This window comes from Cygnus atratus, chromosome Z (assembly GCF_013377495.2).
Source record: "Cygnus atratus isolate AKBS03 ecotype Queensland, Australia chromosome Z, CAtr_DNAZoo_HiC_assembly, whole genome shotgun sequence".
In the NCBI taxonomy this organism is placed as follows: Eukaryota; Metazoa; Chordata; class Aves; order Anseriformes; family Anatidae; genus Cygnus; species Cygnus atratus.
The window spans coordinates 36,230,287-36,254,315 of record NC_066396.1 but is presented as its reverse complement, the minus strand read 5'-3'; the positions used below and the strand labels follow the sequence as shown (position 1 = coordinate 36,254,315).

Below are 24,029 nucleotides of genomic sequence, written 5' to 3'. Positions count from 1 at the left end.
ATTGATTAAAAAATGTGGAGTTCAGCAGCTCTGACAGATGTTTTGTGGTATCTTTAGTGGAAAATAAGCTATGTTAGCCAAAGAAACAAAGATTTTTTTTACCCTGTAGCCATAAATTAATCTTTATTGTAGTAAATATTTATAAAATCATAAAATAGTTTGGGTTGGAAGAAACATTTAAGACCATCTTGTCTAAGCTCCCTGCCATGGTCAGGGACACCTCCCACCAGACCAGGTTGCTCAAAGCCCCATCCAGCCTGGCCTTGAACACCTCCAGGGATGGGGCATCCACAGCTTCTCTGGGCAGCCTCTGCCAGTGCCTCATCACCCTCACAATAAAGAACTTCTTCCTAAAATCTAATCTAAATATATCCTTTTTCAGTTTAAAACTGTTATCCCTTGTCCTATCACTATATGCTCCTGTAAAAAGTCTCTATCTTTATTATAAGCCCTCTTTAAGTATTGAAAGGCTATTATAAGGTCTCCCTGGAGCATTCTCTTCTCTAGGCTGAACAGCCTCAACTCCCTCAGCCTGTCCTCAAAGAAGAGGTGCTTCAGCCCTCTGATCATCTTCATGACCCTCCTCTGGAGCCACTCTAATGGCTCCATACCCTTTTATATTAGGGACCCCAGCACTGAACAAAGGACTCTAGGTGGGGTCTTATGAGAGCAGAGGGAGAGAGAAAATTACCTCTCTCAACCTGCTGGCCATGCTGGTTTTGATGAAGCCCAGGATACGGTTGGTTTTCTGGGCTGCATGTACACTGCCAGCTCATGTCCGAATTTCCATCCAGCACTACCCCCAAATTCTTCTGTACAGACTTATTCTCAATCCATTCATCATCCAGTTGGTACCGATGTTTGGGACTGACCTGACCCAGGTGCAGCACCTTGCAGTTGGCCTTATTGAACTTCATATGGGCTCACTTCTCAAGCCTGTCCAGGCTCCTCTGGATGGCATTCCCTTCCTTCTGTTTTTTCAGCTGCACCTCTAAGGTTAGGGTTGTCTGCAAACTTGCTGAGGGTGCACTCGATCTTACTGTCTATGTCATTGATAAAGACATTAAACAGCACCAGTCCCAATACAGACCCCTGAGGAACACCGCTCTTCACTGATCTCCACCTGGACATGAGCCATTGACCACAACTCTTTGGATGCGTCAGTCCGGCCAATTCCTTATTAATAAAATAGTTTACCCTTCAAATCCATCTCTCTCTGATTTAGAGAAAAGGGTGTTGTATGGGACCATATTAGAGGCCTTACAGAAGTCCAGGTAGATGACATCAGCTGCTTGTCTCTTGTCCAGTGATGTAGTCATTCCATCACAGAAGGCCACTAGATTGGTCAGGCATTGATTTGTCCTTGATGAGGCCATGTTGGTTGTCTTGAATCACCTCCTTGTCTTCCATATGTCTTTATGTGGTTTTGAGGAGGATCTGTTCCATGATCTCCCCAGGCACAGAGGTGAGGTTCACTGGTCTGTACTTCCCAGGTTCTTCCTTTCTACCCCTTTTAACAATGGGAATGATGTTTCCTTTCTGCCAGACACTGGAGACTTTGTCTGACTGCCAGGACTTTTCAAATATGATGGCGAATGGCTTGGCAACTCCATCAGCCTGTTCCCTCAGGCCCCTGGGATGCATGTCATCGGGCCCCACAGCATTATGTAGGCTCAGGTTCATCAGGTGGACTTGAACTCTATTTTCACTTACAGTGGGAGGGACTTTGCTCCGACAGTCCCTGCCTTAAGGTTCAGGGACTTGAAAGATGTGGGAAGAGTGATTTGCCAGTGAAGGCTGAGACAAAAAAAAGTTGAGTACCTTGACCTTCTCCCTGTCTGTTGTCATCATTTCTCCCATTTTGTTTATCAGAGGAGGTACACTCTCTTTAGATTTTTCTGGCTAATGTTCATGTAGAATCGCTTCTTATTATTCTTTGCAACCCTTGCTACATTCAGCTCTAATTGTGCCTTGGATTTCCTGATCTCACCCCTACGTGTCCATGTGGTGTCCCTGTACTCTTCCCAGGCCGCACATCCCTGCATCCACTGCCTGTGCATTTCCTTCTTACTCTTCAGTTTGGATCAGCAGGTCCTTGTTAAGCCATGCCGGTTTCCAGTCTTCTCTGCTTGATTTTTTATGCATGGGAATTGAGAGCTCTTGTGCTCTATGAACAGTCCTGCCAGCCTGAACAGTTCCTTTATCCCTAAGGACAGTTTTCCAAGGGATCTCACCCATTAAATCTGTAAACAACGTTTTGCTCTTCTCAAATTCAGGGTCCTGACTCTTTTGCCAGGCCAATATCCCTCAAGATAACAAACTCTACCAGGGCATGATCACAGGAGCCCAGACCGTCTCCAGTCTTGACCTCTTTAATTAGTTCATCTGTGTTGGTGAGCATCAGGTCCAGTAACATTTCTTTCATTGGGCTATCTGCTGTCTGCAGCAAGATGTTATCCTCAGTGCACTCCAGAAGTCACCCAGATTGCTTACAGCTTGCCATATTGTTATTTCAGTTATCATGTTATTAACAAGCATGAAGTGTCAGAGTCTAGATACATGTATGGATTGGCTATTTTCAAGTGTTCAGATAACTCAGAATAACTTTACCAATGGCAAAAATCTCCTTCTGAAGAATGTAATTTCTTAAGTAAAACACCAAATCCAGTCAGTGTGATCACTTACCATCGCTCTAGGTTTTGATAAAAATGCCAAATCTTCAGATTTCCATGTGTATCTTAGGTTGTGCTTCTCTGAGGTATTCAAAATGGCAAGGCACATAAGAATAAGTTGAGTCTGGAGAAGAGGAGGCTCAGGGGAGACCTTATTGCTCTCTACAGCTACCTGAAAGGAAGGTGTGGGGAGCTGAGGGTCAGCCTCTTCTCACAGGTAACTAGTGTTAGGACTAGAGGGAATGGCCTCAAGTTGTGCTAGGGGAGGTTCAGGTTGGAAATGAGGAGACATTTCTTCTCAGAAAGAGCAGTCAGGTGTTGGAACAGGGTGCCCAGGGAGGTGGTGGAGTCACCGTCCCTGGGGGTGTTCAAGGAAAGGTTGGACGTGGTGCTTAGGGACATGGTTTAGTGGGTGACATTGGTGGTAGGGGGATGGTTGGACCAGATGATCTTGGAGGTCTTTTCCAACCTTAATAAGTCTATGACTCTACGATTCTAAGAAATTACCTGGCCTGAGATCACTTGGGCTTGCCAAGACCCACTTGTCAGCTAACAAAGACGAACGACGGACTGAGTCCACGAGGACACTTGTTGATTCCCACATGCTGATTTCTAGTTCACATCTGTAGCATTGATGCGCCAGCAGCTATTTTTACTGATCGGTTACAGCAAAACAAGCTAGCCACTCCCAAACTAACAAATAAACAAAAGACCAAAATATTTTTGAACTGACTTTCAATGAGTCTTTTCCTGTGGAGACGTTGTTTGGTTGTGTTATTTAAATTGTAGTATATTCCACAGAGACAATGTATCTGGACTGATCTTCCACAAGCAGCTCTAATTGCAATGTTTCCTAGCTTCTGAACGCTTTGTTTTGCACCATTGGTTCTATTAACTCTCATAAGAACCGAGCAGTACTCCTTAAGAGGTATATTACTCCAGAAAACTGCATTCCATAATTTGAGAGCAGCCTTCCAAACATATTTATGGAAAAAAAAAAAAAAAAAAACACAACATAAATCATTATCAAAATAATACTTTCAATGTGCAAGATGGCAGAAGTTCTCTAACTTGTGACAATCCATTAGTTTAGGATTTGCACTGACTTTTGAAGTGAGCACCAGTGAACTGGCTCATTTTGATGATCAGCTTTGCATAAGCCAAAAGGGCAGGAATGAAGGATGTCAGATTTCAACCATTCACACACATACTTCTTACTAAAAATCTTAATATGTGGTCTACTTAGCACTGAAAGTCTCCACACATGTACTTGCAATCTCGTTATATCCGCTTTTTTTAAAGGGACTGAATACCTCTCGCTAGTGAGCTCTTCTGAGTTCATGTAGCTGCACTTTAATGCAGCAGAGTAAGGAGGCTTTAACATGCCAAAGACAGTGTGTTTTTGCCAGTGTGTTTCTAAAGCTAGTCCAAATCACCTAATAGTATAATTATTCGCTGAAGGCAAATCCAAATTTCCAAAGTAGCTGTTCTTCCTAGCACTTGGACACCTCCTGCCTTTTCCCACACTTCTTCCTTCCCACTTAATCTTTGGGTTTCTCTTTACCTCTGAGGGCTCTCAGTATATCCCTCCAATCTATCAGCATCCCTCTACACTCTCTGTCCTCTTGTCTAAGTCCAGAAATTGTCTTCCTGCACTGTTTATCCCCATCCTCCCCCTAAGCACATTTGCTCATTTCAGTAGCAAGTGTTTTCCTCTTCTCCTTCCACCCCCAGCATATTTCTCAGATCTCTATGCACTTGGGAGCATCTGCTCTCAGCTTGCAGCTTCTTTCCCTTCACATATCTGACTGCTGCAGAGCCTTTTCTGATAGGAAATCTGCAGGAGCTGTGCTTTCAATGGGAATGAACAAGGCATAGTATCTGTCCCCTTCTCCAATTTGTCTCCTTCTGGTCTCCCACTCCAAATGCATGGCAAAAAGTATGAGGTTAGCGACAGATGCATGACAAAATTTATCTATTGGTTCTTTGCTTTTTTTTTTCCTGCTCATATTAGCTTGATCTATTTAGTTAGTGCCATTAGATGTAGTCAATATTTATTTGAACAATACTTCTGGGTAGGCTTCATTTTCCTTGTGACATCTGCATTGTAAATATATTGTCCAAGAAATGATCTGCCATAGTGAACTAGGGTTTCCAACAGCATGTCTAAGTTTGCTACTGGTTGGAGTACTACCATTTTTTGAGAAGGCAGCTTACCCACCTTACTTCACAGCCAACTTAAATAACCTAGGAACATTTTCAGAAATTCAGTCTCTTGGAGCACATGATGGAAATATGGGCAATGCAGGTCTACAAGAGCACAGCCCTCTCCCACTTTTCAAGCATAGGAACACAACAACCCAGACTTGAGTTTATATTAATGGCTACTCAATTTCAAAGAAAAAAGTAACTTGGATTTAATGTGGGCAATCTGTTCCTATTAATTTTCTTTAAATTCAGATAGGAAGTGCTTTGCATTTCCAGCTGCTTGAACTGCACCCCATCAACTCTTTCACCAGGCATGTGGGAAAAGTTTTGCTTTCAGCTACTTCTCCCTCCTTGTTTTTTCCTGGATGCTGACATCTGTATTGGGAGGAGAGACGATAGGGTCATCCCACAGATCTTGCTGGCTGCAGAACATAAAGGATGAGCAGAAAATTCAGATCCTCTACTCGTAGCCTTTAGCCTCCAGCTTTTCTGTTCTTGGTGCTTGGCAATGGGACAGGAGCTGGTGTACAGGACTCATCTGATGCCTCACCTGTTTTGTTGAAGGCCAGGGTCAGAATTTGAGGTATTTTGCAGCTTGACTAGGCCTTTAAGCTGAGTATGTGCAGTATTTCCAGTGCCTATTCCTTCTGCCACCTGTAGAATCACTTGACAAAGTGGTAAAGGAAATAAAACAAAAGAGCATTGTCCCCTCCCACATCTCCTGACATGTCTTTGAATCTCCACTGAAGGTTTCTTTTTGCTGCTTCAAACAGGCATAACCTAGCATTGCCTGACCCTGCAAGTTTTGGTTCCAAATCTTGGTAAGATGAAGGTATGCAGGAATCTGTTGCTTCTCGTGGCTTCTGGTGGATTTTTGCGACCCTGCTTCTTAGGTTTCCTTTTCTCTAGATAGCCAGTGTGGAAGTGCAGCCCTCATCTATTCACTGTTTATGTGACATGAAACCTGGTCACACCCATAATGTCCTGTCCGAATACAGAGTAAGAGATACTTCAAACCCTCAGTATCGTACAGCCTAGGTCCTGGGGAGAGCGTTTGCAAGGAAGAGAGAAGCCCAGAGAGCCCCGTGATGCTGCACAAGCATTGATCTGAAGGGAAAGTGATCTGATGTGACCAAGCACTGCTGGTCCCTGTCCTTGCTCTTTTTGGCTGCGCATGTGGGCTCCAAAGGGTGGCAACACAACCCTGGGGACAGGAGGCTGGCCTGAAAGGCATATGTAGTGCTCCTGCACCTATGTTTTAACTTGCTCTGCTGTGGGATGTTTGCTAACTATTCCAGCCAAAGCTGAATGCAGTGCTGAGTGTTGCTGTGATTTAGACACTTCTTTCCAGGTGTTTGGAAAGGCTGGAATGCTTTGGCCAATGTTCTAGGTACATTGTGCTCATGAGCATGTGGTTTCCTGATGAAAAAGTTTAAAAGGTTATGCCTTTTATGAAGTACACAAGTTGTATCTTCCAGGTAGGAAATCCCAGAAAATATTGTGGTAGTTTTCATAGAATCACAGAATGGTATGGGTTGGAAGGCACCTTTTAGGATCATCTCATTTCAACCCCCCTGCCACGGGCAGGGACACCTCTCAATAGACCAGGTTGCCCAAAGCCCCATTACTCCTTGTCCTGTCACTACACTCCCTGGCAAAGAGTCCCACCCCAGCTCTCCTGTAGGCCCCCTTTAGGTACTGGATTTAATTAAAAAAATTTAATTAAAAATTACTGGTTTTAATTAAAAGAATGCATTTCCCCAGTTGAAACCTAACAATGGATCTTAGTTAATCTGATTGTAGTAAACACTGGTATTTAGAAACCTACCTAAAGCTTATGAGAGATTAATTCTCTTTTTTAGTGTTACAAATTTTTGTTTACAGTCTGTGAAGGACTCTTTTTTTTTTTTTTTTTTTTTTTTTTTTCTGCTGAAAGGGCTCTAACATCCAAATTATTACAAATGGCTGTTGAGAAGCATCTGGAATTCACTCTGTGAAAATTTATCATTATTACAAGTTATGTAATCTGGAAGTATCTTAGGTTTCTCTAAAGTTTTTAGGAAAACAAGCTGATAAATTCTTGCACATAGAATAGAAAAGTTTAGCCATCATGCACTGAAAGAGCTAGCCAAAGGCAAAGCCAGAAATTTGTAACTAAGTAAATAGTTTTACTAATTTAATACCATTTTGGGTACATGGACAAGTATTTCAGGCAGATTCTGTGTGTGAAATGCTATCAATCCTTTCATAATTCTTACTGCTCTTTATTTAAATGTTCAAGCAACTGCCTCATGAATAAATAGTCTGATGTGCTGCAGCCTGGTACAAGTTCTCAGAAAGAGTATACTGATTGTACTGAAATAAAACAAAGGAGGTGTAATCTGGAGGTTGGTGTCCCTTTTGAATGGTTGTAACCAATTTGTTTTTGCATTGGCATCTCTCCAAGAAATGCCCTGTCTTTTGTTTAAAATGCTTCTAAATATTGGAAATAAATAATCTGTGGTAATATACTTCAAAGAGAAGATAGGTAACTATGGCCCTTAATAGTTTTGTAAATAATTTCCAAGCCTTGCAGGACACGACTACTTAGTGTGACCTACTTTCATAATGCATTGACTTTTGTGGAACATTTGAATATAATGATTTGTAATTGTAGAGGAACTTGTAGTCTTAATATATTTTGTGAACTCTACACTTGCTAAGAAATCTTAAAATGGTAGCCTGTTTTCTAGCTAAGTATCTTCCCGAAAGAAATACATTTTCTTAAATTCCATATTCATTTCCACATCTGCCTGATGCAAAGAATTTCTGAAAATCTGGTTGTTCACTGTGGCGCATGAACCACAGTTTAAAATTTGATTAATATTTAAATAGCTATCTTGTGGAGACTTGTCGAAATATTTATGTCATTGTATTATTCTTTCTACCCAAGTTGTTTCCCTTACACATTGTTTTGGTTTGACCTGAGGAGTTTTTTTGTGCTTGATTTGACAGGGATGTAATTAAATATTTATGTTTAGGGACAGAAAGGCCATAATTTTCAAAGTCCCCCATGAAAGGGGACTTCATGCTTTTGATATATATATATATATATATATATATATTTGATCAGAAAAGCTGAAAGTGAGAGGATATATAGAACTACTTTTGATGTGGTAACGTAAGTTCAAGAAACGAAACAGTAAAAAACATTTCCAATTGACCAAATTTTTCCTCCTTCCTATTTGTAACATAAAAATCAGCTTGAGGTAGTCAGGACACACTCTCTTGGGGTGCTGATACATGATGATAATAGTTTTCCTGATGCCCAGCATGCTATCATTATAGCATTTCATTGGTGCTAATGTGCTGGTAACCAAGTGCTCTGGGGAGGTAAGAAGGAGATGATGCTATCTGGAGCTTCTGAAAAGCTAGCAAAATTGTTTTTAATTTTTGTTCCACTGACAACAGCCTACTGCATTTGTCAGTGCTATAGTTCTCCGTCTGGAAAGTGTGAGTAACAGCACTTCCTTAGCCTTTGTTCATGACAAAGAGCATAGTAACAATGACTACCAATTGTTATGTGTACCTTTAGCACTGGGGGCATAAATAGTCAAATACAACAATAATATAGATTTCCAGTGTAAGCATCATGGCAGAAAACAAATTATATATTTCTATGCAAGTTATTATTTTGCTATTTTTTTTTCTCTTGCCATTCCCATACTTGTAAAAATAGTCAATAAATAAAAAGTGATGGTAGCTACTGTTGCTTGGCTGTTGCTTTGAGGGCCCTATGATGAACCCACTATGAATAGGTTCAGTTTGATGTCCAGTATGTGTATCTGTCTGCAGAAAGTAAGACTGCTCAGAGTTTTCATCTGAAATCTGGGCTTTTTCAGAAGCGAAGTTAACAAAACCTCTCTGGGGTATGGACAGTGCATTTCTTGTTTTTCCTTTTTTTTTTTTAAGATGAAAGAATGTTGTCCAAGAAAGCTTGTCAATAATTCAGGATTCAGTTCTAATTTACAGCTTGTGAAGGTCTGACAGTCTGACAAAACAGAGATTAAAATATGAAAGCCATTTTATAAAGGGAAGGATGGAAAGACTAGGAAATCAATCTCTCCCCAAAAAGACTGATTGTGTTCTTACTTTACAAATCTGGAAATATGGAAGCCCATCACCCACCAGTAGTGAAAAATGACTGTTTCAGAAACGGAAAGATAGGAAGAAATGGGAAAAAAAAAAAAAACAAGATATTTATTTATTTATTTATTTATTTATTTCCAACAGGAAACCTTAATTTTTCGTGGTGTTTAACTTACTTTGTTTGATTTTTTTTTTTTTTTTTTTAATATCAAAAGGTTTTTATGGCCTAAGAACTCCCATCCTGGCAAGGTGACTGTTTCTTTTAACAGCCAAAATTTGCCTGCAGTTCTCTGAGCTAGAAGGACGCATACACAAGCTGTTTCCACTTTCCAAACTTATTATTTTGTCAGACTGTATTGTCATGTTGCTAACCAGGCTTTCCTATATCACTTCAGGTTGTAAATTCAACAGAAAAATAGAGATGGTGAAAAAGTGCCTTTCCTTTTAGAGAGGGAGAAACAAATTTGATGTAGGTAGGAGCAAGGGAGTTGTTTGTAAATCTCGTTTTTCCTCCTGTCCCTTCCCTTCTTAGTTTGCTTTATGCAGAGCATATTTGAAAGTTTTAGGAATTAGAAAACCCCCAGGAGCGATGAAAGGCCTTGCAGAGGGATCTGGATAGAATGTCGCACTGGGCGATTAGCAATGGCATGAAATGGCATAAGAAGCTCAACAAATGAAAATTCCAGGTGCTGCAGATGGTATGGAGTAATGCTGGACACAGGTACAGTTTTGGAGACCAGTGGCTGGAGAGCAGCCCTGCAGAATGGGACCTGGGGGTGCTGGTGGATAGCAAGTTCAACATGAGCCAGCTGTGTGCCCTGGCACCCAGGAGGGCAAACTGCATTTTGGGGTGCATTAACACAGCACAGCATATAGAGGTGATTCCTCTGCTATATTTAGCATTTGTGCAGCCTTGCCTTGCATGTTGTGTGCAGGTCTGTGCCCCACAGCACAAAAAGGGTGTTCAGGTACTTGAAGGCATCCATAGGAGGGTAGCAGGGCCGGCAGGAGGGCTGGAGGGCATGCCCCGAGAGGAGAGGCTGCACACACTCGGGCTGTCCGGCCTGGAGAAGAGGAGGCCGAGAGGCGACCCCACGGCTCCCTGCAGCTCCCTGAGGAGGGGAAGCAGCAGGGAGGTGCCGCTCTCTGCTCCTGGTCACCAATGGCAGGGTGCACGGGCACGGCACAGAGCTGCACCAGGGGAGGGCCAGGCTGGGCGTTAGGGAACATTTCTGTGCCGTGAGGGTGGTCAGGCACTGGGACAGGCTTCCTAGCCGGGTGGTTGGTGCCCCGTGCCTCTCGGTGTTCATGAGGCATTTGGACAATGCCCTCAGTAACACGCTTTGGCTTTTGGACAGCCCTGAGGAGGTCAGATGATCTTTTTAGGTCCCTTCCAACTGAACTATTCTGTTCTGTTCTGTTCTGTTCAATTCCATTCCATTCCATTCCATTCCATTCCATTCCATTCCATTCCATTCCTATCCTATCCATTCCTATCCTATCCTATCCTATCCTATCCTATCCTATCCTATCCTATCCTATCCTATCCTATCCTATCATGGATCACAGTAAGCAGATGTTGGAGACCTTCTGCCAAAGTTTTATCAGCACTCTTCTTATGCTTCCTGAAAACTAGAACACTTGTTGAAAGCATGCTTTTAGCATATGTTTTGCAGCGGCATTCATTTTTATTATGGTACCAAGCTCAAGTCCTCTTAAAAGAACACAGGACCTTATTTTCTTCTTAAGTGCTGCTGTTGTACATTGGTTTAAATCTACTGAGTGCAGAGGAATAGCTCTTCGATTCACTAGGGTAAAAGGAAATTAGCTAGGGTATTTCTCTAGTTTCTCTGAATCTAAGACAGTTTTTAAAGTCCATTTGCCTCTTTACCATAATTACTGTTTTTTCCCAAAGATGAAAAAAATTAATTTCCCCTTTATTATAATAAATAAATTAATTGTGTAATTATTTTTCTAAAAACATTTTTTCTAAATCTTACATAGATTTGAGGACACTAGGCTGTGGTCAGAAGGTACGCAGATTGCAAAGCATCCCACCACCACATCAGGTGTCATCGAAGTTTTCAGAACATGCTGAAGCAGGAACACAGCTGAAGAAAAAGCAAAGGCACCAGAAAAAAGCATACTGTGGGGCTGGATCTGCACTCTTTGTAAAGGAATAACACCGACTTCAGGCTGGGATTGCAGATGTGCATATGGCCCACAGGTTTTGAGATGTGCCTTGAAAAAATGGATGAGATTCTGGGAGGGGTCAGGGTTGACAGGGCAGAGAATTCCTCCTTTCTGAAGAACACTGTCACTGAGAGATGAGACATGGAAGAGCCTGTTGTGCGAGCAGAGGGGAGGGACTCACTGTGACACAGAGGAAGTTGGCTTCTACTGTGGCAGCAGTACCAGCAGTTGTGGCAGCAACTGGCAGACCTTTGTGAAATATAGAGTAGCTTTCCCACATTAGACTTGAAGGGCTCTAAAATAGATATCAAAGAAGTCTCCATTCTTTGCACAGTTTTCTGCTTGTATTCATGATGAACAAATACTTGATGATACCGCTCAGTGCAGACAGCTTATTATTTCAGACAAGGGAAATTCAGTCTTTTGCTCAAAAGTGTTTTCTTTCTTCTCTGTGTGGCTCAGTGTAAAATGTCCTATATTCAAAATGAAATCAAGGCCTTAGGGTTTCATAGATAATCCTGACTGAGAATCCTGCCTCTCATTTTGCAGAAGTTTCTGTCCTGAGGCAGATTCCCAACATTAAGCGTAGGTAAGATGTGTTCTGGTTTAGACCTTTTTTGCTTTTGCATTGCATCCTTCCCATAGAAATGGTCACACAACTTTTATGACTGGACTGTGACCTCCTCTGGCTTGAAGGAGAGCACAGCACTTCTGCCTGCAGAGGCTATGACAACACAAGCTTGCTGATGTTCACATCTTAGCATCCTTTGCCTACTAAACAAAGGGTTACTGAGCTTGGCTTCTGCTTTTGGATCACTCTGCTTGTATTCAGTTAGTGGAAAAAAGTTGGTACTGTGGTAGTCTTCTACAGTACTGTTTGGGCAGGGACCACAATCTGAAGGGCACATTGAATTCAAGGCTGCATATATTAGAAGCACTAATCTATTGTCTCAGAAATTCTCTGCAAGCGGTAGCATCCATCCTGAGGCAAGCCGCCTCTTTTTAATTTCAATTTTTAATTTCACTAGGAAAGAAAATAGTCTATTCTCCTTGCAGGTGCCCCTAATTGTGTAAATAGGACATGGAAATGTTCTCGGATTTCACTGCCAACCTCATCCTGTGAGTTGGTTTCTATTTGCTTTGTTTTACTCTGGGCACATCATTTATTTGTGGTGAATGAAGGGCACTACTTACATTACAATTGTCATTTAATTCACTTGAGATAAGTGGCTCAAAACCATCTTATCTTCTATGTTAAAACCCGGATGTTAATAGAACTACCTTGTTGAGTGAATTCCCTTCTCTTAGTAGTCTTAAATTCATTGATTTGTGTGCCTGGGTTTCCATTATCTCCTCTCTTGCTTTTCACTTTCTGTCTGCATGGCCACATTTTGTGTACGATCAGTAATATTTGTTTCCATTGCGGTCATGACTTATGGATGGCTAATTTCCTGAAGTACAGGAGTTACTGGATTTAGGACAGACTTGACAGCATTTTCTGCTCTAGAGGCCATCTGAAAGGAAAGTCATTCAATCATGTAGGATGTGTCCTATACAGGCGTCAAAGTATGTGTGGAAAACTTGGTTTCTGTAATGCATGCAATATAGCAGAGAAAGTGGTTGGCCCAATTTATGTACAGTTTGTGATAGTTTCTATGCTGCTGTTGTGCCTCAGGTGGCTTCCTGGAATTACTCACACTTTGAAATGGTGTGAAGGAGAGAAGTGTTGGACCCAATTATCCGTATGTTGGTGTACTTGTTTAGATAGCTTTGATTCCTTTCAGTTTTCACAGATGTTTCAATTATCTGCATTATTTCTCCACTTACGTTTTCTCTACATCACTCGGTGTGACTGTACTTTCCTCTGAATACATACAACAAAAAATGAGCTTGAATAAGAGGAGTCAAAGTCTAACATATTTCTATTTAGAATGCAAGTCATCAATATTTGAATGAAGTCTACATTTTTGAAGAACCTTCATGATAGCCAAGAGTTTGCTTCAGCTCCTTATTATCACAGAGGCCAAACATGAAGTCTGTGTCCAAAGAGAAAGTCCAGGGTAGTTCAGAATTGTGGAGCTTAGATTGAGGGATTCGCTTCACGTTAAAACAAACAAATAAATGAGAAATAGTCTTTCCATTTAAGAGCTTGCATGTTTATGAGTACTGACCTTTAGCTCAGCAGTTCCTTCAGAAGGAGGCATGTTTTCCATTTTCAGCATAGCATTTCCACATACTGGACTTTTGAACTAGCGGGTCATGGGCAGGCCACTGTTATTGCTGGGGTCTACCGGAATAGGGGAAAAGGGTCCTTCATTTGTTTCCCAGGTGCAGCCAGAAGACAGTCAATTCCCCCAGATACATGTTAGTATTTGCCATTTCTGACCCCAGTATATGTGGGTGTACTTGACTTTTCCAAACCTCTACCTTCTTTTCAAGGACTGGTAGCCATCTGTCCAGACAAAGCTGATGACTGTTTCATACTAAATCATTTTTCACTCCAGATGTACTGTATTACTGAGACCTGAGATATCATATGATCACTAGGATGAAGGATGACACAATTAATCTATGTAATCCATTCCCTACCATTTCAGCAGGCACACCAGATGCACCATGATGTCTTCAATCCTGATTCATTCCCTCATTCCTTTCTCTGATGCCCTTAATTGCACTCTTTCTTTTGGCCAATAGTTTTGCAGCCTAGGAAACATCTAAAGCTAGAAGTTTTCTTGAATCTCTCCAAGCTTCTAATGCAGTTATTTCCATGAGTTTTGTTCCTTGATAGTGTGAACACATAAAGCAGACAACATAAAACGTAACGGATGCCTGTCATCTGTACGAGAAGCTCTTGACAGTTATCAGTCTAGAAGATAAGTCGCCCTCATTCAATACCTCCCTAAGTTGCCCTCATTCAATACCTCCCTAGCAGTTTTAAAGATACCATTTTACAAGCTATAATATCCCTGCAAGCCTGAAATGCAGCTGAGCTGTTTGATACTTGAGTAGGTCAGATGTCCCTCTGTTGTCTCTGCTCCTGCCACCCCAGACAGGATTCACTGACCTGGTCTGCATCCTAAGTATGGGCACAGCTTGTTCACAGTAACACTGGACATTAACATCCTTGCTGGACATTAACATCCTTGCTGGACATTAACCTTGCTTCACGTAAGGAAGCAACATTGTCTACTTAAACTGGTCAATCTTTGTGGATTACAGATGAATTCTCTGAGGTCTGATATGTGAATCTCTTGGATTTTGGCTTATATGAAATACTTTCCTTGCTCTCTCTTGTCTCAAGTAAATACCAAGTATATGCCTCTACTTGATCTATGGCAGTGCTATACAATCTTAGATGTAAAAGTATTTGCTCCATCATTGCTGGTTAGGTGCAGTGGGTATGCACATACAGGGAAGAACTTCACTAGGTCTTGCTTTAGTAAGTTACAAAATCTGTCATCATGAGTTTGTATAAAATGTGATATGCAGTGATTGTGTTAATGTACTGAAATCTGAGAGCTCTCATGCATGAAATAATGATGGCTTTATAATACTTCGTAATAGGTCTAATTACTCTTTGACTGCTGTCTTGGTGGAGAGGGGTATAAAACTTAGTTCTCAGTTGGAGGGTATAGATACATCGTTGTATTCATTTTGTGAAGTTAAACCCATTGCCAACCAAATTTAGTATCCCTAGATATAGATATCTACCTGTTCACTATCAAGAGCACATTCCAGTATTAAAGGATACTGTTTCCACAAATAATTTATTAAAATTATTGGACTGTTTGGACCTTTCTTTTGCTAATGTCTTGTGTCAGATGACAAAAATAATGCAGCCACATATTTTTTGCATGTGCTCTCACTATTACAGATCCTGGAACTCTCGAAAGTGAATTTTGGCATCAGTTTCTCTGTTGTTTCCTGTGCCTGGCTAGGATGAGTGAGTTCCGACAACACAATAGTTACTGAGTCTATGCTATTGCCTGCATTTGCACAGATTTATTTATATATATATATATATATATTTTTTTTTTTTGGGGGGAGGGGGAGATTAATGACAATCAGGATTTTTAAGACTTCCTTTCTACTTGCTATACTTTCTATTTTGAATGAGTCAATATTCTTAATAATTGCTTATATTATTTCAAAGAGAACATGTTTGAAGGAGATAGGAAGATAGTTGTATTTATTTCTGCAAATTATCACCTGTGAGCCTTTAGGTGCTGAAATACAGCAAGTCAACAAAGCCCTCCGAACTGTACAGATAATACCTAAAATCATATTGATGAGTATTGAAGAGACAGTAGAATGTTTACTTATTGAGGGTATTTGAGATGAGATTAGCAGGAAGATTGTAACAGAATTTGTTTATTGGTTGCACATGTAGAAAGCAAGATAAAAAATGTGAAAAAAGACAGGAGTGGCTATGTGAAATATAGTGAGCTCAGTACGGGGCTTTGCTTGAAGTTCACTTGGTCATTAAAAAGGATGACCTTGATGACTGTGTGCAGCTTTTGAAAGGGACACAACCACAACAACGTGTAATAGCAAACCCCAGCGTATTGGCCTCCTTCCACATTCCCAGTGGTGGCATTCTGATGTGGGTGAATTCGGAGGGCTGGCTGACCACATTTCCTTCTTTTCCCACTGATAAGCACTGTACATCTATAAATGTGTGTTCCTCTTCTATTAAACTTTTGCCTGACTTCACAGTGAAGACAATGTGTGTGCAAATGTGTCAAACCTCTCTTTCTCCACTATCACTTCTATTCATTTGGATGTGATCACTGATCCATCTTTTCCAGCGCTTGGTGAAAGAGTCTATGTGCCAAAGAAGAAGTGAAGTTTTGCATCCAGAATTCAACATTCTGATATGACACAAAGAAAAAAGCTCCTGAGCTGGGTGGGAATTCAACTGAGTTTTTTTTTTTTTTTTTTTTTTTGTACTGTTATGATCACAAGTATTTCAAACTTCTCTCAACCGATCTCTTCTTTTATGCACATTTACTTTTGGTATCAAGACCACTTACCATCTAAAAGCAGAACCTTGTACCATCCATGTGCCCCACCAAAATGTTTTCATTGTCCTGATATTATTGCCACATCCAATATTTATATGGAATATACTTTGATACTCTGCACTTGGATGCTCCTCTTCCTTTCACAGACATCTAATCTATCGTCTATCCTTTGGTAACCCAGTCATGTAGCTGGATCTCTGATTGCACCTCCATTGCTTGGAAGAAAAAAGATTTGCACAAATAAAGACTCACCTTCAGTGATTTTCTTTGCAGCCTGTCTGTTAATCATCAGTTCCTGACATAGAGCACGCCCCATTTCTCTGGTGCATTTTCACATTTCTATCTTTACTTGGACATTATTGTAGTTCTACCTGAGCTAGAGATTTCTATAACATTGAAATCTTGAGAAATCCTCACAGGATTCCTCCTACTTCTCTGAATAATGCTGTACTTTATCTTTAGCTCTCAGAGAGCTGTGCTGACTGTGAAGACTGTGGTCTTCAGAATACATAATAGAATAACAGAATACAGAAAATGAAATCAAACACCCTGGATTCTGGTCCTGGGCTGTGGCTCCAAGTTAACCATTCTAGGTTTAAACATGTTTTTAATATGAGCTGGTAAACTGTTTAGGTGTTTCATCTTAACTTCTGTTTAGATGAACCAAAGACCCTTTAAGGCAGGGGAGTCGCATTCATTTTACAATTTAAGTTTGGTTTGTAGTTCTTAATGATTTCAAAAGGTGTTCTCATCTGATTTTCATCTTGCTTTTAACTATGAGATACTCTGAGCAACACAGATGCAATTTAATCAAACAAAAGAGTGCTGCTCTCAGCATGATCAGCTTACGCAGGGGAAGAGCTATAGTTCATACCTTAATGCCCCCACATGAGGGCACAACACTCTTGTGCAAGATGTTGCAAGAAATGCTTGTTTTCAGCCTGTATCAACATGTGTAACCGATTGCAATGCAGCACTTCGTGCTGACTGCTTGGCTGCACCATGGAAGCTGGAAATGTTGCATAACAGAGGGCATTTTATGAGACAGGAATGAGCAGGTTAAGCTGAAGATTCTTGCTTTGCGAGCCACGAGTGAATGCTGTTTGTATGCATTGTGAGAGTCTGTAGAAAAATATGCATTACCATTCAAGATCTGATTTGTCCTCCATCTAATCTGATCTTCTTAAATGTGGAGTGAGCAGCTAAAGGGGAAAGCTACAAATATCCTTCTGCCTGAAGCCTGAAAATATGCACCAACCCATGACAACAAGTTACACCATCATTTGTGGAAAGAACTTTTCTTCTCAGTGCTGAATATTTTGCTTTCCAGATTTTTACCAAACCTGTGATCAGCTTGCTGTGTGGAGTAAACAATGATGTTTGATTTGTTTCTTTTTATTTGTCTTTTTAATGTATAGTTCCATTTTTGGGGGGATTCTTTACTCAATCCTTTCTCCAGACTTGCATGTATTCTTTTATCTTCCTTTGAAACCGCTGTAAATCTGAAATACTTTTTCTGAAGTGGGTTAGGAGAACCAATAGACTTACCACAGATTATAGGTGATCATTGTATTTTTTAATGTACTTTGAATTCTTGGCTTGCTTTTTTCTTGAGAATACAGAAGTTATGTTGGTGTTAGTTTTTGTTCAGGAAAACTGTGGCTAAAAATGTCTTCCAACAATGGAGCTGTCTGAGATGAAGGGAATTTGATGCTGACTATTGACTTGGGAAGAAACAAAAATCTGCCACGCTCTTTCACAAAATCTATTTGGGGTCTCATATATAACTTAAATAATAAATATTATTTATTGTTATACATACATTATGTCTATTATTGATATCAGTATTGTATCTGCCCTTTGCTAGGAAACTGACCTCAAAACCTCCGTTGTGCTAGGCATGGGGATAATGTTAGAGACAAAATAAAATTCAAGGAGGGACCATAATACCTTTATTTGTGTAGCCCCAAAGCCCAGTAAATACAGGATTCCCATCACTAGAACAACCTGCAGGCTCTGTATTAACTCTGTGAGACCTCAGGACTTACTAGAATTTTAATTTCTCTTGGCTTGCCTGGGGCTTTGTTTTATTCTAACTTAACAGCAATTCTTCTAATGTCCAGGTGGCCATCACCTTATTTATTTTAGTTCTGCTTGTCTCTGCGCAATCATGTTCTATTGCCACAATTTTATATAGCTAGTGGTAACCTGTAGTTATTCTGTGCAGAATGCAAAGCTTATGACTCCACCATAGTGATGCAATGCAAGGCAATACAGGCCTGGTGTGATAGCAGAGGCCTTGAAAATGCAGACATGGGATGCAGCATAGAGGTGTACATGTGGCGTGATATGAGGGTGGGAACAGGTAACAGTAGAACTGAAGACCCCAGGGCTATAAACAATTAGACTTTTGTTGAGCTGAGAATATCTTTTTCTGACTGCACAGACTGGTAGGTGAGTTACATGCTATTGCCTAGCTATCCACATTCTGCTAACATAGCTTCAGAACATATTTTTTCTTCCCATACTTAACAAATTTGGTACAAGCACATCAAAAATGGTCTATAACAAGTGGGCTGAGTTTCAGCAGCAGCATACACTTGCTGATGCACCTCAACCTGCTTAATCAGAATACAAGTTACATCTCCATTTGTAAGCTGAGAGTGCTCTTTTTAGTCAAAAAACCCCCTGATGCTTAACCTTAAGGACACATGCCCATATTATTTTCATATGATACAGTATTTCATCTATATGAATGTTTCTGTCTTTGTCCCTGTGTTTCTCCACAATGGCAAGGTCCTGATCATCTTATTTTCACATGGACAGCACATCTGGAATCCTTTGCTTGGATGAAATTGCTGAGCAAGTGTGAATTATTACCAATGCTGTTTTGAATTCTTGGCTTTCTCATTGTGGACTAGCAGGACATGTTGACATGCAGTAGTTTCTTTTTTCTTCAGAGACAGTGCCTTCTGATGAGAGCTGATGTCAACTGGTGTAAAGTTTGTGTTCGGTGGTGCTGTTGAGAATTAAGTGAACTACACAGAGCACATTACTTGTTCATCTACAAAGCATAAAATCCAAATCTCAGACAGCTGTTGCTTTTGTGGTTGAGAGTGTAGCCTGGGAATAAGAGGTCTATGGTCACTTCCCACATCAAATGTATAAACTGCAGAATGTGAATTTTCTCACATTTTTTCCTACACTGATGTCCTCTATACTAATGTGCTGATTTACATATACAACAGTGTATATAACTGCTAATTTTATGTTGGAAATATGTACAGCACATGGCTATATGGAATCAGAAGGCTCAGTTCTGCCAAATGGAAAATGTTTGCAGAATGAGTCCAAAACTTCAGCAGAGTAGGTTCCCTTGTTGGGAAATATTTGCTTTCAAGATATCATTGTCTGCTTCTAGGCTACTAGAAATCTAAATGATTCAAAATGGAAATTCTCCAGCATTCAACCCCCAAGCGTCTGGTGTTCTTCCATAATTCTTAGTGGGCCTAAAAAACCTATGTATTTCCTTGTCATGCTTGATTACAAATACTGGCCAGGTTAACTTGATAGACCCCAATTAAGTAAAGAATAGTTTGGACAAGTGAAACTCAGAGTAGAATTAGCCAAAAAGAAAGAAAAAAAAAAAAAAAAAGAAAAGAAGAAGAAAAACACAAACACCTAAGCAGGCAAGACTAAGAAATGTCAAAATCTAGGTCTCATCAGCATTTAGAAAATCAGGTACAGTTTGACAAATGCAGTACTAAAACAATAGCAACTGTAAGGTAACCTACAATTTATTCATGACTTCAGCTGTTTACTTCTGACATTAGTGTGCCATCTTGCTGCAGCCACATAACAGTGAATTCAGTACTGGAGAATTATGTAGTTCTTTTATAAATATTTATCATGCCAGAAGTAGTAAAGTGTAGCAAAATGCAAGGTCTAGTGTTCTTCCATTCCTTATATTTAAGAGTCTTGCTCTGTTATTTACATTAGTCTTCAGTAAAATAGTTTCAATAATATCTCTTTGGACGCAGAAGTGAAGCTTTTATTGTATCATATGTTGGTGGTGAGTTATCAACGACGATCATATTTCGCTTGTAGTCTGACAGAACGTGTGTTAATCTAATATCTGTGGGCACACATTGCAATTTAGTGCAAAATAACAGAAGACAGAAGATTCAGATTTGCATTTCTGCCCAATTGTGAGGGGTTTATTTTTGGGAAAGTGCTTTTCCCTAGAGCTAACTCTGAAAAATCTCATTCTGTTGTTTTGTGCCTGAAAACAGAGAAAGGAGAAATGTACACATGAAGAGTGGGTGAATAGTTGAGGTATAAAACACCGCCAGATCTTGCTGGTCCCTGATGTAGGCTTAGCTTCATCACAAGGCAAACTGCTTGGCAAACTAGGTCTTCTGCTGTCTGCAGGAGATCATGTCCTTTTTTCCCATCCTGGGCTCTTCAGAAGACCCCTAGTGTTCACAGAACCAGATGCCTGCAAGGGGGAAAACATAGGTTCAGCAAACTGTTGTTCCCTTCCTTACTGTTGCCCTTACTGTGTGGTCTTCTGGAGGGGCATCCGGGCTACCCACCCTTGCCATGCTGATCTGCAGGACCCCTCATGTCTCCTGCTCCCAACAGGGCCACTAGGTAGGCACAGGCCTCTGCCTTGTGTACGTCTGTCAGGATACAGGACCAAGTGCTTGTGGCAGAGAGCCTGTCTGACACAGGCAGGGGACTGCACAGAAGCTCTGTTCTGGAACACTTTGGGAGCTTAGTGTTGGAAGAGACACCCTCCACACTCTGTGTGTGCAGGTGAGCTGTAATGGGATACTGCCTGATGATGTTAATGAAGTGTCATTAATTCCTCATTTGCAAAGTGCTACTGCAGGGCTGTGGTGAACGAGGTGGTATAGCTATTTCCCCCACCCTGTTTGAGTGAATTCTGTCATAAAAAGCTAACATAAGGGCCTCATCAACACATTCCAAAGCCAAGCTTAAGACTAGCTTGCTGTGTTAGAGACTTTTAAGACAGCAGTGGGAAGAAAGTGCATTTAAGGGAAGTGTGAAGCCAACAGATTTGAAGCAGAAAGAATAGGCAGATCATTTTCCCTTGGAGGATGAGGAATAATTCATAGGAATGCTAAAAGACCACAAGTGTGGCCAGAAAGTGTCAGTGCAGCTTGTGCTTGGAAGGTTTTTGTCACAAAGTGCATTTCAAGAAGGTCATGTGGACAAGCAAGAGTAAGCAGACATTGGCTGACCCTAGGTTGCTCAACATCTGATTTAACAGTGATTTTGCTAAGTATAGAAGCTCTTTGAAATAAATAACTCAAATCTGGACTAGATGGAGCACTGGAAAGCATACATTCAGACGGGAACACTCTGACTTTGACAGGAATGATGTATGAGACATAAAACCAGAGGCCTCCTCTCACTGTGAGTCCCATGGGCTTATTCCTAAAGTCCTTAATCAGCAAAGTTCACATTGACTCCAGCAGGTTTAAATCAAACCAGAAAGGGACATAAACTGTTATGTCTCTGGGAAGAAATCACATGGTGAGATCCAAAGTCTGTCTTTGACAGGATAAGCCTTCCGCACACTGCTCTGGCCTGGCCACAGCATGGAAAGGAGGTCACCAGTGCTGGATAATCCATGCTGGTATTTTAGTTCCAGTCAGGAGTGAGTTTCTGCAGAAAATCGGCTAGTCCTCAGTGTCCTCATTTTGGTGCACATTATGGAGCAGTCTTGCAGTACCTTGTCTGAGCTCCTTTCACAAAGAGAGATGATCTCTGGCTCCTCTGGCAGAGCACTGGACTAGAGCTCGTCTAGGGTAAACCCACCCTGAGGTGTCTGTATGGCGGATGCTGGGCCTTCAAAGCTTTTTTTGCTCTTATTAAGTCGCACTAATTGCCAGTCTACAGATACACAAATATTTTCTGTTTCACCCTTTGCTTGAAGCCACAACTGAGCCCGGTTATGGCTAGACTGCCTTTCTGTTGGTGTTGTTGTTATGTGTGGGAGAAGCATCCAGCATTGAGAGATCTTGATTCTGTAATGGGACTTATTTTTGCTCTTGTGAACACCTGTAATAGTAGTGATTGGTAGAGAATAATACTGAATCTGCTTCAAGAAATGATAACTCCATAGTTTCAGCTCTGCAAAGTCTCTGAAAAGTGTCTGAGTTTTAACAAATCTGGCCTTGTCATGTCTAGGCTAGGAGTCGCAACAGTAGCTCAGCTTTAATGTTATACAGTTCTGCGTGGCCTAAAGGATTTTGTATAAAAAACAATGCAAGAAACACTGAAGACAATTAGCAACAATCCTATAATGAAAAACACAAACTGGTTTTATACACAGCCCTCTTTCATTCATGAAGAAAACAAAAAATGTCACTTCCCTACCATTCCTTTCAGTAACACAACTTTTGTAAAACACCTGCAGCCTGGTAAATAATGCATTGCCCAGACAGAGTACAGACTTCTAAATAGGTAACTGCTTTGGATTTAGACGCAATATTAATTAAGAAATTTGGTGAGCCCCTGAAATAAGTGTGATATGTTTTAGACGATTTCCATGTTTCTAAGATTTACTCTCATTGAAAAAAAATAGAATGCATGTGACTTTGATTTTGTTTTGTATAATTTAAGGGAGTAAGCATATATTAATCAACACTAATTTTAAGAATTTTTAGCTTCAGAAGTAACTTTACCTCAGGGTTCCATATTGAGAAATTTATTGTTTACCATGTCAATAGACCTGTATTGACTCAAATGCATAGATAGGTAGGAGGATGCCATGTTTTTTTGTTGTTTTGAAAAAGTCACTCCAGGGTAGCTTCACTGATCTCTAGGAGTTATGGTACTTCTATGTGCCACTGCAAGTAGCAGTAGAAATTGACCCTTTCCTGGGAGAGCATACAGTGACGTCTAGTGTATACAGCTACATAAGTGAAAACAGACTGGAAAGCACCACAGCTTTAGGAGTGGTCATCTGGCTTCATACGAGACTATCTCCAGAACTAATATACTTACAGTGATGTAGAGGTTTTAGAAGCTTCAGCTGGCAGAAACAGTGATGCCTTCAAAGTCAGCACCAGCAGTCAACAACTTACATAACTGCTTTGGGAAGTAACAAATTATGTTTTCCATATTTTAGGTGCTGTCCTCCAGAAAATCTCCACTAGAGCCAAAGGGTGGATTGTTCTGTTCACCCGTCTGTTGATTCTCTTGTTCACATGGCAGCCTTCATTCCCCCACCCTGACACCTTAAATGTGCCGCAGTATAGCTTCTCCTTGCAGATGTGCCCGCTCACCAGCAGCAAGGCCTGTGCTGGTGCATCACATTGTTGATCTACGGGAGCTGATGGAACTACTTTAATCTGAAGGCTCTGGCTTACTACAGAAGTGGCTTTTTCAGAAAAGGAAGGATTCTGTGAACTACTGAAAGAACAGCAAATAGCAAAAATGTGATGAAATTATTCATATCATTATTTTCATCTTTAGAGCTGTTCTGTAAGTTTTCAGGAGCCTGATCATAGGAGGTGTCTATTTGTTTATCAAGGTACAAACATCTGCTCTCAGCATGTATGCTCAGACTTTCATAGGAGATACTTCCTTGGTATTGTTCCTGCTGATCTCAGAACAAGTGCAGCTAGTTATGGCAGGAGGACATCGAGATCATTATGGTTCATGTCTCTATTTTCCTGCATGTGTGCCATTTAAAGCCAGAGCACTGCTGTCCAAGTATGAGTGCATGGAGGAGTGAATAGAGACTCCCAAACTGTCACTTATCTACTCA

General features: G+C 40.8%; 1 protein-coding gene across 1 annotated transcript in view; it reads left to right on the top strand.

Annotated features, from left to right (window-relative positions):
* Positions 1 to 24,029, top strand: part of HAUS6 (HAUS augmin like complex subunit 6) — a 223,635-nt gene that overhangs the window by 22,546 nt on the left and 177,060 nt on the right. The gene's annotated exons all lie outside the window — the stretch shown is intronic.